This window comes from Benincasa hispida, chromosome 6, assembly GCF_027475165.1.
Source record: "Benincasa hispida cultivar pf3 chromosome 6, pf3_genome.v1.1, whole genome shotgun sequence".
NCBI classification, from domain to species: domain Eukaryota; kingdom Viridiplantae; phylum Streptophyta; class Magnoliopsida; order Cucurbitales; family Cucurbitaceae; genus Benincasa; species Benincasa hispida.
Window position 1 is genome coordinate 49,546,046 of NC_143483.1, and position 14,387 is coordinate 49,560,432.

The 14,387-nt window shown below is 33.0% G+C and overlaps 1 long non-coding RNA gene across 6 annotated transcripts; it reads right to left on the reverse strand.

The window, feature by feature from the left end:
* Positions 1–943: 943 nt before the first annotated feature.
* Positions 944–10,538, reverse strand: LOC120079591 (uncharacterized). 6 transcript variants are annotated; one of them, XR_016530060.1, is made up of 5 exons: positions 9,931–10,538; positions 3,023–4,009; positions 2,369–2,906; positions 2,211–2,267; positions 944–1,150 (listed from the first exon to the last, which is right to left on the reverse strand). It is a non-coding gene; the product is annotated as an uncharacterized LOC120079591 (long non-coding RNA). The 6 variants fall into 6 exon arrangements; XR_016530062.1 differs by having other exon boundaries at positions 2,369–2,614; positions 2,774–4,009; positions 9,931–10,537; XR_016530061.1 differs by having other exon boundaries at positions 2,369–2,658; positions 2,774–4,009; positions 9,931–10,537.
* Positions 10,539–14,387: the final 3,849 nt, after the last annotated feature.

Sequence of the window (14,387 nt, forward strand, 5' to 3'; positions counted from 1 at the left end):
AAATTAATTTTTGAACTGTCAAATAATAATATTAATTAAATTGTTAATTACAAGTATTTGTAAAATGAGTAATTTATAATTAAAGTTACTTGGTTACATAATTTGGTATATCAATTTAATGAATTTATATAATAATGATGTATTAATTAATAAAACAATCAAAATCAGTTTAAAAAAATATATAACAATTTGTGATTAAAACTAATGAATTATAATTAATTAGTGATTAAAAACTACTTTCATAAAATATTGATCATAATGATAATTAATTAACTACATATATAATTTATTAACGAATTAATAGTATTAATGCATCGCTTCTTTCCTCACTTCTTTATGATTTGTTATATAATTAAATTTATGATTCTAGAATATTTAAATTCGATATATTATAATTTAAAATTTAATATATAATTTTCTAAATTATAAATTTAATATTCACAAATCAATTAATTTTAATAATATAAAATAAAAGAATAAATTCATGTATACAAAAAGAGAGAGTGAATATCAAGGACATCCATACTTTTAGATGAATATCATTCATGGATATAAGCAATGCATGAGAATGACTATGCTTCAAGCTTCAAAACTTGCACCAAACAAGATGATGTGTATTCTTTACCCATTCCTACCCTTATTCCCATCGCCATCCAAATTTTCTCAATCCAAATGCCTTCTTAAGAAAAACCTTTATTGTATAGCAAATTAATCTATATACGGCAAAATATGTAACAATTTAATCCGTAAAATAAAAGTCTATCACACCCCTCCCAGATTACCCTTCTTAACCCAGAAGTGAATGTGACGACAGTAGTTACCAACCCTTTTTTGGCACTTACTATCTAACTAACATCCTTAACCTACTTAGATCCTTGGAATACATATATAACATTCACCAAACTAAGGAAACTTTAAAAATAACCTAAGAACACTAGGGATCAACAACAACAACATAACTACATCATATTAACTCCTACAGAGTTCAGCGGTCCCAATATACTTTATTAGTCCTTAATATGAGCAACACATATGTACAGACATTTACAGACTAAACACCTAAAATTTCTCATTAGACTTTAGACTTTTAACTGGAGTCCTTGAGTGGCAGAGTAGGATGGCAGCTAACCTCTGGGGAGATGACCACTACCTGGGAAAAGAAAAACATTTGAATGAATGAGCTACTCGCACAGTGAGTGACTTAATAAAAACATAAATCTCATGCTTAAATTGAAAGCTAGAAAACAAAATACTGGAACTAAAACATGCCAAGCAAACGTGTACATAAAACTTTTAAAACCATTGTATCTGAAAACATAGCTAAACCGATTCCCGGTTGAGAGAGAACCCTTGTGGTTCAATCTCAACGTCGAATATCATGTTCAAGAGAGAACCCTTTTGTTCAATCTCTCAAACATAAGCCTGGACTGGGATGAAAACCCTTTTGTTCAGCACTTTTCAGCCATTGCTAGAAAAGAACCCTCGTGGTTCAATCTCATCATCGGATATCATGTTTAAGAGAGAACCTTTTTGTTCGATCTCTTAAACATAAGCTTGGGTTGAGGTGAGAACCCTTTTGTTCAGCACCTTTCAGCCAATGCAAGGAAAGAATCCTCGTGGTTCAATCATACTGAACTGATTAACTATCATACGTGCACGTAGAGCAAACTGGATCCTGATGTCAAGGATCATAACTGAGGCAGGGTACCACTGCTTATAACTGAATTGAGTGAATTATTTTCATACTTTCTCTATGTACTTCAGCATCAGAATCATAACATAACTGAAACTAGGTAGTACAGCTCGGATACCTTTTCCTTGTCCTTCAGTATTGAGCTGAAAATACCTAATAGGAAAACATTTTCATAAAACAAGCTTACTGGAAGCCTGATCTCATAAAACATAGTTTTCATAAGAATATCATTTGCTAATGCATGCTCAACAACATTAAGAACACATATACTTTAAAACATAATACAAATACTTGTAACTTAAACATGTCATAGAATCTTCTTTTGAAAACTACCATGGTTCAACCATTGTATCAAAGCATATTTCATAAACTTTGTAACTAGAATGCGTTTATAAACTTTAGAGAAATATGTTGCTTGGAACTTCTTGTAAAATAACCAACATAAAAGTAATTGTCAATAAAGCATGGATTATTAAAATATTTATTAACCATTTATAAATCATTTACAGTCACTCACAGATCCTTCAAGTTTGCTTCCTTAAGGCTTGATAGCCTTCTCCAATGGGAATTGAACCTACACATATAAGCAAACTACTTAGTGTTTACATTAGCCTTCCTTTTAGGCTATTCAATAAATCAAGCTCACATGCCAAACCATCACATTGTGCCTCCTACCATTCACTTTGAGGGTCGGACACTTAGCCAATTTGGAGAGATTGGGTGTCGAAAGAATGCACCTTTTGATCGCCCACATTCCCCACACTAAGGAAAATTTTGGAGCATCAAACTGCAGATTTAATTTCAACAATTCACAACTAAACTTCCAGAACTCATCTCAAGGAGCATCCTCTACAAACTTTCTTAGAATCAAGTTAGCAACATTATCTTCAAATTTTAGCTTGAAATTCCTCGTCCTTTTATCTGGAGATTCAAAATTTCATCATTGGCCCCAATCAAGCAGCTGCCTACTTGTTCAACAATTTCCACTTCAAATTTCAAAAATATATAACTCGATTTTCAGGCCTCATCTTAAAAAGTTTAATTCTATAAAGTTGTTTATAACTGAGTTAACAATATTACCTCAAATTTTTAGCTCAAAAATCTTTGTGATTCGTCCTGGAGCTTTAATTCTTCACTGATAGTCTAGATTCAACCGAGAAACGAACCCTTTGTCTTTATTTTGCTCCTCCGACATTATTCCGGCGAGTTTTCCCTTTCACAGAAAAGCCACAAAAAATAGACATACAGAGCTTTCAAATGCCACTGAAATTAAACGAATAGCCCAAGTATTTGTTCAACCAATTAAATAAAGTCGGCCTTCCTGCTTACCACCGCCCAAAATCCTGCATGAAATCTCCTTAGGCCACTTAGCCCACTAATGAAGATTAATGGTTGAGATTTGATTAATCCATTTTCTTTCCACTCCATCGCAGCACAATTCAACATTAAATCTCATAGGATAGCATGGTCTCCTCTTGGTTTCCCATACTTAGCTAAAATTTGACCATTCTTTCCTACATAACCATCCGAGAGTTCTCTTGCTCCTTAGTTTTCTTTCTTTTTCCATCACTCCTAACCAAAACATAATCTCATTACAACTCATTGGAAGACATCGGATAACTTACACTTTCTTACTTAAGGTAATTAGGGTTCGGGTTTTACAAAGTCTAATCAAATATCGATTTTTATTATATAGTAATTTAGTGTTTTGTATTTTATAGACATATTTGGTCATCTCTAATCAACTTTATTGAGTCAAAATGAGCAAAACTTAACTGACACTTGTATTAATCTAAGTAAGTAAGAAATTCATTAAATCTTAACAAATATTTTCACAATAATAATTGAAAGATTTTAATCTCAAAATAGCTCAACGACTAGTTTTACTTTTCAACAGACTTCATAACAGATTTGTAATCACACACACACATATATAGGTTACATTCATTTTGAATTTAGTTTTTACATTTTTGTCTTGTACAAGATCTGTAAAAGAACAGAAAAACTTATCTTTTAAAGTCTTCAATAAAATCATCTTCCCTTTCCATGGATGTAGGCTTCAACTTTAGCCGAACCATGTACATGCTTTTGTTGCTCTTTTCTTCTTCAATTTGCATGCTTGATTCACTTCTTGATTCACTGAGAAATCGAGCAAGAACAAAGGAAAGCACAGAGAGTTTACCAAATGAATTTTGGTCGGCCTCATTGAACTCCCATAAATCGTTGATAGTGGAGGTAGCTGAGAGGCGTGGCTCATTGTAAGCCTTTCATTCTACCTACCCTTTCTTTTGGACTGAACTCCTCAGCATCGTAGGCCTGAAAACAAGAAGCAGCCCAACAATTTGGTATCATAGCAAAAAGACTTAAAGATTTCAGTTCGTGAACTATCAAGACTATAAGATTCACACAAAATAGCAGTAGCAAGGTATAAGGTGGAGAAATTCGATGGTTAAGGGGATTTTGGTCTTTGGAAGGCTAAAATCAGAGCCATTCTCGGTCAACAGAAGGCTCACAAGGCTCTTATTGATCCATCATCTCTCCCAAACACTGTGACAACTCAAAAAAAGGAAGACTGGGAGTTGACAGCTTATGTTACGTTAGTTCTAAATCTTAGTGATAATGTTTTAAGGCAAGTCATTAATCAAGATGAAAGAACTCTTATTCAAGAGTACCTACGAGCGGAAACGGATCTTTTCAATTCATTGTGACAGAATTACAGCATATACATTCAAATATACTTTCATGCATGCAAAAGGGATCAAAAGATCATACCAGATGAAGATTCCTTCTTCACAACAAGTCTGAAGCCCAACCGTCTACCTCGAACAGTCACCACTCGAATAGAAGGAATCGAGAAGATAACACCACTTAGAGCCCTCAGTATTCTTGGAGTGAGAATCTAAAGTGTGGGCTTTGTTCGAATTTGGTAGAGGGAAGGAGGAAGAGTGATCGTACACAACGATCAAATAAGTGGAAGATGCAGTTGTCTATCGCATAGAATATATGCTTGATCGTTTAGGTAAAGTGTACGATCATGTAGTAAAAGTAAGCGATCGTCTAAAGATCGTGTAGGAAAAGGTAAACCATCATCTAAACAATCGTGTAGGAAAAGAGTGAGTGATCGAACAAAACGATCGCGTAGGAAAAACTAAGCGATCGTCTAGACGATCGTTTAGTAAATACCGGGAGCTTAACGATCGCTTAGGAAAAAGGTAAACGATCGTTTAGATAAAAGCGCACGACGGTGTAATTGATATGCGATCGTTTAGCAATATTGTATATGTAAGCGATCTTGCAGTCCTATCGTATAGGCACTGATTTTCTAAACGATGACATTATCTTTTTCACAATACCCGCGCACACTAAGATCAACATACCGTCTGCTATTTATAATGCACTTGTCTATTATTTTAAACGAAAAGGTGCCTTCCTATTTCCTTTAAAATCGTCACATTAATGTGATCTTATCACATTCATAACTTATAAATTAATATCAAATATTAATTATAATATTTTTTCTTCTACTAGATATAAATCATATTTATATCCAATTTCCCTAAATTAATGTATCTCATACATAAAGTTAATCATATCATATTTAATTAATTCGTTCAATTATATCATATATAATCGAACTCCCTTTTGTCAATTTGAACATTTCAAATTGACCCAAAAACTGACTTTCAACTTGTATCCAAGCTACCAAGGGTACCTTATGGACCTATGGCTCGAAGCTCCAACGGTATGTGAATAGCTGACTAATCTCTTTAGTCACGATATCCACCATCCGTTAACTGCCAGACATTCCACTAAAGATCGACAGTTGAACTCTTCTAGCCATATATATATTTCTATGTCCATTGGATATAACTAATCATCAGTACGATGACCCTTCATAGATGCTCGTAATTACAGCTGGGCCAAATTACCGTTTTTCCCCTGTAGTTACATCTTACTCCTTAAGTACCACTGATTCCTCTAATGAACAATACAACATAGTCCAACTATATGTGAATACCTATCGGGCCAAGAGAAGGGATTGTGGCACCACATCGTTCAAGCCCCGGAATCAGCCCTTAAGGGAGCTATCTATCTACTTACCCCTACCTCGAGGAAGAAGTGAATTCCATCTTGTGTACCTGAGTTTCCAGCTCCCAAAACAGACAAATCCCTAAAATGGTAGGTTTGAGTCGGCGTTCTGGCCACTCGCACCCATGCAAATCAAAGGACCGCCCTCAATGGCAGAAGTTTCCAACTGACTCAGGATTGAGGTCATGTTACCTATGGTCATCCTAGTGAAGTGAAGTCTCAGATATCAACGGTGTTATATAACGAGATGTTAGCACTTCGTGGTCAGGTCTTATACAAACTCTTTGTATAGGATGCCCCCGCTCGCATGTCCCCTACATGAATGATCAGGATCATACCATTTGTGACAAGTCACAACACTTGTGACCATTCCACAAAGCAGGTTGCATCCGTAGCGTTACCAAGATAAGGTTTCTCTCATATATCCATATACTATAGACCATTTTGGTTATCATTCAAGACATGATCCACTTGTATGTCACCACATACATGCTTGAGTCACATACAGATAACCAGGGATTTTATGTTTATTGGTTTGTAGTAAAATCTAAATGTGCAAAGTCAAATAGTGAAGTAAATATCATTTATATTATACATCACAAGTGTTCGTACAAATTTGTTTACAAATTACTGGACACGAGACTTTAGGCACAAACCCTAACACAAGAGACAACCTATAGGATTTGGACAAAGTTGGAAGACTTATATGCTACTAGAAATCTTCCTAAATAAAATGTACTTTAGGGAGAAGTTTTTCACCTTTAAAATGGATTCATCAAAGTCACTTTATGATAATCTAGATGAGGTAAAAAAGATTGTTGCTGAATTTAAGAATCTTGGGGCGAAAATAGGAGATGAAAATGCAGCACATATACTTCTAAATTCTCTACTTGAATCCTATATAGAAATAAAAAATGCATTGAATTATGGAAGGGATAGTATATCCACTGATACAATAATATCTACAAAAAGAAGGGGCATTTGATTAAAGATTGCTTCATCCTCAAAAGAAAAAATCAATAGAAAGAAAAAGAGTCCAAAGGAAAGTAGCCTGAAACCTCAGTAGTAAAAAGCTCCTACATCTACTCTGATGCTCTAACCTCAACTCTTAAGAAAGTCACTTATGTTAACCCCTTTGAGAAGCATGATTGGGTCTTGGATTCCGGATGCACATACCATATGACACCTATGAGACCCTGGTTTAACTCCTACAAAGAAATTGATGGAGAAATGGTTTACATGGGGAACAACCAAGGCTGTAAAATTGAAGGTATTGGATCAATCTCTATGAAACTCAAAGATGAGACTATCAAACTACTCAGAAATGTAAGACATGTCCCACTTCTTAAGAGAAACCTATTCTCCCTTAGAATGCTAGATAATATAGGGTGTGAATAGAGGGGTAAGGGTGGAACTCTTGAGGTCCTAAAAGACTCTAAGCTGATTCTTGTTGGAGAAAAAGTTAATGACTTGTTTGTGGTTAGAGGTGTTGAAATGATGACAGGGACATATGTTGCCACACCAAATGAGATGACAGAAGCTGATGTATGGCACAAAAGGCTATCTCACATAAGTGCTAAGGGGCTGGAAGCTTTTCCTAAACAGGGAATTCTACCAAAGGGAATTTCAGACAAGTTAACATTTTGTGAACACCGTGTTTAGGGAAAAGTAACTAGACATAGCTTTACCAAAGCACACAATTCAACAAGGACAATTCTTGACTACATCCAGTCAGACCTTTGGGGTCCAGTTCAAGCACCTAGCTTAAGTGGTTCAAGGTATTTACTTTCTTTTGTAGGTGACTTCTCAAGGAAAAGTTGGGTTTTCTTTCTTAAATCAAAAGAACAAGTGTTTAATAAATTTAAAGAATGGAAACTCATGATTCAGAAGCAAACTTCTAAGAAAATTAAATACCTAAGAACAGATAATGGGTTAGAGTTTTGTAGTGAAGAATTTAATAAATTTTGTAAGGAATCTGGCATAACCAGGCATAGGACAGTCAGACATACACCTCAATAGAATGGGGTAGCTGAAAGGCTTAATAGGACCATTATGGAAAGGGTCAGATGTTTACTCTCAGATGCTATATTCAGTGAAAAATAATGGGCTGAAGCTGCAAGCTATGCTGTATACACCTTAAATAGGTGCCCTTATACATCCCTAAACTTTATAACCCTTGAAGAAAAATGGACAAAACATCCTCCTAACTTAGACAACCTAGTGGTATTCAGATGTGTTGGTTACATACATCCAAATCAGGGAAAACCAAAGTCTAAGGTCGTGAAGTGTATGTTTGTTGGGTTCATTAAAGGTGTAAAGGGCTTTAAAATGTGGAACTCTGTTGAGAAAAGATTTGTAGTCAGTAGAGATGCTAACTTCAAAGAAAGGTAAATGTTCATGCAAAAGGAGAAGACTACAGATAAGATACCTAAAAGTCCTACAACTAGGATTGAGTTGGAGGCTCCAAAAGATAAGTCTACAAATCATGGCTCTCCTAATGATTCAAAAGAAAAAGAGGACGCTACAGGACAACTGGTAGAAACCACTGAAACACAACCTTGAGACAATACTCTCTAGCAAGGGATAGACAAAGAAGAGTAATTGTTCCACCAGCTAGGTACACTGAAATAAACTATATGAACCTAGTGTTAATTGTAACTATAGCTTCAAATGACCAGGAATCAACTAACTTTGAAGAGGCAATAAGCTACCCTGATGTTAGGAGCTGGATTGAAGCTATGTGTGAAGAAATGCAATCACTAAGTGTTAATGACACTTGGACTCTAGCTTCTCTTCCTAAAGAATGCTAGGAAATGGCATCTAAGTGGATCTACAAACTAAAGGAGGGCATTTCTAAAGGTGAAAAGCCAAGGTATAAGGCAAGATTAGTGTCCAAAGGTTTCACACAAAGGGAAGGTATTGACTACTCTGAAATTTTTTCACCAGTAGTTAGGCAAACGTCTATTATACTCTTACTATCTCTAGTAGCTCAATACAATCTTGAATTAGATCAACTAGATGTTAAAACAGTCTTCTTACATGGTTACCTAGATGAGGTCATCTACATGGCTCAGCCTAAGGGTTTTGTGGAAAAGGGTAAAGAGGACCTTTATTGTCTTTTAAATAAGTCCATTTATGGTCTTAAACAGTCTCCTAGATGCTGGTACAAAAGATTAAATGATTACATTGAGAGTATTGGGTTTCAGAAAAGCACATATGATAATTACACCTATGTGAACTCAACTTCCTAAGGAACAAGGTGTGCTTACTTCTCTATGTGGATGATATGTTGCTAGCTGAGACCTTTAAAGAAGATTTAAATCATGTAAAAAATCTCCTAAAGAGAGAATTTGACATGAAAGATATGGGCCAGTCTAAGAAGATCCTTGGGATTGAAATTGACAGAGACAGAGGTTCCTCTACCCTAAGCATTAGTCAAACTAATTACAATGAGAAAATCATCAGAAGATTCAATATGTCTAATGCTAAACCTGTAACTATACCTATTGCTCAACTCTTTAAGTTGTCCTTAGCTAATTCACCTAAGAAGACCTACTTAAACACCTAAATCAGATGCAAATGGTTCCTTATAGTCAGGCAGTAGGAAGCTTGATGTACCTCATGATCTCCATTAGGCCTAATTTATTCTATTGTGCAAGTCTAGTGAGTAGATTCATGTCAAACCCTGGGAGAAGGCATTGGGAAGCTATCAAATGGATTCTTAGATATCTAATTTGGTTTAAGCAATCTAAACTAATCTACTAGAGTTTTAAAGAGATAGATCTTGAACTCTATGGTTTTGTAGACTCAGATTTCGTAGAGGATCAAGATAAAAGAAGGTCTATGATAGGGTATCTCTTCCTATATGGTCCTAATCTATTAAGCTGAAAGGCTAATCTACAATCTATAACAACCTTATCTATTACCGAAGCTGAGTACATGGCACTTTCAGAAGTAATAAAAGAGGCATTGTGGTTAAAAGGCTTGATGGAAGACATTAGTGTCAAACAAACAGTAGTTAAAATCTACTGTAATTAATCAAAGTGTTATCCATCTTTCCAAGAACCCACAATATCACTCTAGAACAAATATCACTTTGTAAGAGACAGAATAGAAGAATGTCAAATCGAAGTCCTGAAAGTACATACCTCGGAGAATGCATCGAATATGCTTACCAAGTTGGTATCGAAGCTTAAGCTCAGCAAGTGCTTTGATCTGATCGGTTTCGTATTACCTGAAAAAGGATGATCGGTGGTCAAAATTGGAAGGGAGAAGATTTCAGAGTTGAGTTAAGGTGGAGATTTGAAAGATTTTAATCTCAAAATAGCTCAATGGCTAATTTTACTTTTCAGTAGACTTCATAACAGATTTGTAATCACACACACAGGTTACATTCATTTCGAATTCAGTTTTTACATTTTTGTCTTGTATAAGATCTGTAAAAGAAAAGAAAAACTTATCTCTGAAAGTCTTCAATAAAATCATCTTCCCTTCCGATGGATGTAGCTTGAACTTTAGCCGAACCACGTACATTCTTTTGTTGCTCTTCTCTTCCTTTTTCACTTATGTAATTTGCATATTTGATTCGCTTCTTTATTCACTAGGAAATCGAGCAAGAACAAAGGAAAGCATAGAGAGATTTGAGAGATTTTTCATAAACTTGTTTAGAGAGAGAAAGTAACTTTGTTTACTGAATGAATTTTGGTCGGCCTCATTGAACTCCCACAAATCGTTGATGGTGGAGCTTTCCACATGCTGTCGAGGTAGCTGAAAGGTGTGGCTCATTGTGAGCCTTTCATTCTATCTACCTTACCTACCCTCTCTTTTGGATTGAACTCAACATCGTGAGACTGAAACCCAACAATAACTAAATTGTAAGAAAATTTAAAATATAAAAACTAAATGAGTATACACCAATACTTAATTATTACAAATAAATTTAATATATATATATACTATATCGTTAGTTTCATAAAAGTTAGGGATTTGGAAAAGAAATGCATACTTATAAATATACTCATTATGTTCGATACCAATTAAACGAAATAAATTTTTATAAATATTATTTAGTGAGTGACTGCAATTTTATTGATTAATCGTAAAACTAATCCATTGTTTTACTACCGTTGAGATATAATTTAAATTAGTTTAATTGTTGATAAATTAAAATATGGATACTATTTTAAAACTAAATCTAAGTTTCAATTTGGGTAATTACAATCAGTAGCACCTTTAAGATTAATAATTAAGTATATAACAATATCTTTAAAGAATTATATATAGTAAAATATATCAATAATAGATTCTATTAGTGATATAATCTATAGACTCTAAGCTAGATCTAAATTTTGCTGAAAAAAAAAGCGTAATTGCTATTTTTTCAACAACCCATTTAATTTGACGTTGACTGATTCCAAGGAGTAATTTGTGGGCCGAACTAAATTCATTGAAAAGCCCATAAGCCCATCAATTAAATATAATGGGCTTAACCCTTCAGAACCAGTATCTTGCAGATTTACCAACTAAATGACCAACACAGATGAAATTACAAAAATAAATAAATAAAATTTTGTGCTAATTTTTCCTACTTATTTAACTTATGTTCTTCTAATTTAAAAAGTTTTAATAAATTTTCTAAATTTAATTTAAGAAAAGCATTTTAATTTCTGTAGTTAAATTTTTTTTAATACCTTTCATCATGAGGATTTGTATCAAGTTTGGAAAAAAAAAGGGCCTTATATTATATTAAACGTAGTAATTAACCCAAAAAAAAAGAAAAAAAGAAATAGAACAATAAAAAACCATAGTGTTCTTGAAAAATTTATGGAGGAAAATAAGATATAAAATTTATAGAAAGCAATAGGAGAAAGAAAGAATGCCCTCTTGATATCATATTACACATGAGTTAATTGTGATTCATATGATTCATATATAATTTGTACAATTGTACTTAACCATTGTTTAAATCACAATCCATATAATTATTGTCCCTTTCCCATTGTCCTTTATTTCTATTATTATTATCATTTTTCTTTAGGTTTTCTATTAGTAAGGTTCATTGCCAAATGGGCCACTCCCTCCTTACAAGTACAAACAACTTGGATTTGGGCAAAACATAAAAGTAACTAATAATATTTATATTTGTAGCATTTTTATTAATGAGGAAGTCTTAAGTCTAATTTGGATTAAACTTGTTCGAGTGCAACAAAAGTTCAATATTGGTTAGACTAGAAAAATATTATGATTTATACAAAGGAGGTACAATATCTTCATTAGTATAAACACAAAACAAACCATAAGGGTTTGATCTTTTATGCCTGAAATGAACAATTTCATATTATTGTATGGATATGTAGAGGATCCTTTGTCCCTAACGAGATCATTTAAATTAAATATCTTTAATTTCTTTTTTTAAAATGGATTACCCAAAAAGAAGTTGCACGTTATCAATGGAAGTAGTGATTTGCAATTAGTTTATATCTATACTATATCTATGTTTATATAATATCTCGAGAATCCTTTTTATTTAGAAATAATGTTGGATTAAAAAAAAGGACATCATAGTGTGAGGTCAAGACACAAATAAAATACAACCACAAAAGTTATAAGCCAAGGATAAAATAATCAAACAAACTTGCTTAGGAAACACTACACAAAACACAATTCAAGAAAATAGGTCTTAAGAAATGATAGGGACAAGACCCTCAAACTATCTCCACAATGATATGATATTGTCCACTTTGGGCATAAATCCTTATGGATGGCCTCAAACCAAAGGAGATAGTCATCCTCACTTATATATCCATGATCCTCATCTTATCTAACCAATGTGGGACTTTGGTCGTATTCCCAACAAGAAAAATTAAAAACCTATTATGAATCCTCGTATCCCTTAATAGAAGCTTTGATTCACTCAACCAACATAATAAAATATATCCGATTCAACAATATGATAAACCACCTAATGAAATCATCTAGAATGAGTGAAAAATAGAACAATCGAAAAAACAAAACAAAACCAAAAAAACAACTAATGTGACTTCCAATCAAGTTCTTATAATTATTAAATATAGATTTAGGGTATTGAAAGAGAATGGAGATAAATGAAAAAAAGGCCACAAGAAGAAGTGAGATTCAAAAGTGCTCTCGATAACCTCAATGAATGACAATATATAATTTGTTTTGAGGGAAAAAAAGGAAAAAGGAGAACCCAACCCATCAATGCTTTTGTGCCCCATATTTCACTCCCATCGTTTTCCTATCAATCTTTTCTCTCTAAAGACCAACCTTTTCAAAGGTGAAATGAAATAATACATATGTATTTTAATCATGAGTTTGGACCCTATGCTTCAATTAACATTTCATTCTTTTTTCCATCTCTATCTTTCTTCTTTTTTTGCTTTTTTTCACCATTCATTGCATTATCTCATTTTTTTTTTAAAAAAAAAAAAAACAATCCATCAATTCAATTCAACAATCATTTTTTTTTCGAGAAGATATTAAATTAAATATCTACCTAATCACAATGAATCATAAGTGTATTTGAAGTCAATTTGATAATTAATATATTTGATGTCAAATATAGTTTATAGGTTATATAATTTTTGAAAGAAAGTATTTGACTTATATACTAAGTTACAAGAGAGGATGTGAGTTATAAGCATTGACTTTACTCAATTAAGCTTTGGTAATGATGAATCTAACTCTACTCATGACAATTTTTTCTAATATATTAATTGGATAATTAATGCCAATTAATAATGAGTTTCTCTAAACTTGCACATTTATATTAATTTTTCCACTTGTTTGTTGACTTGCTCAATCCTTTTTAATGTAGATTCTCACAAGATTTTCATTATTTTACAATAATAAATTTATTGTCACACTCTCTCTCTCAAACACTTGGCCTTTTGAAAAAGAAAGCCGACCTTCTTTGTTTGTATCTATACCCATCTCTATCTCTCTAATGTGTGACAAATTTCTATTAACACAATCTTGCACTCCCTTTAAAGAAGATTTGGATTCATCAAAAAGGAAGATTGAACATATTATTTTTTAAAAAAGATGTTAAGAATGAAAAGATATATATATAATTTCATCTTCGTTAAAAGCAGAGAAGATCTCAAATACATATAATCGTCATAATATAATCTCACTATTGACCTAATATATTTTGTTTAATGAGTAAAGTCAGATAAATTTTTAACTTGAAAGAAATATATCATATAATTATATAGGTACCATAGGTACAAAGAAGATGGATAGTTATATATATAATTATGTTATAAAAAATGTGGGTGATGGGTCATGGAATTGGGAAAAGAAAGGTTTGAATGATGATGGTGTCTCATGACCACAATGAGAAAAAAAATTATAAGTATGGTTAACTTTATAGCAAATCAATAATCCATGCTCTTCTATCATACCATTTGATTAGACATATCAAAAAGGTTGATAAATCTACATCCACTTTAATCAAGATATAGACTATTATAGAATTTATTATTATTATTTTCACTCAAAGATGCTTCCCCTAATTTAAATGAATGGTTCTAGAATTGTGTAGGTAATTGTTTTAAATGACAAAACTGTTGAAAATATTTTT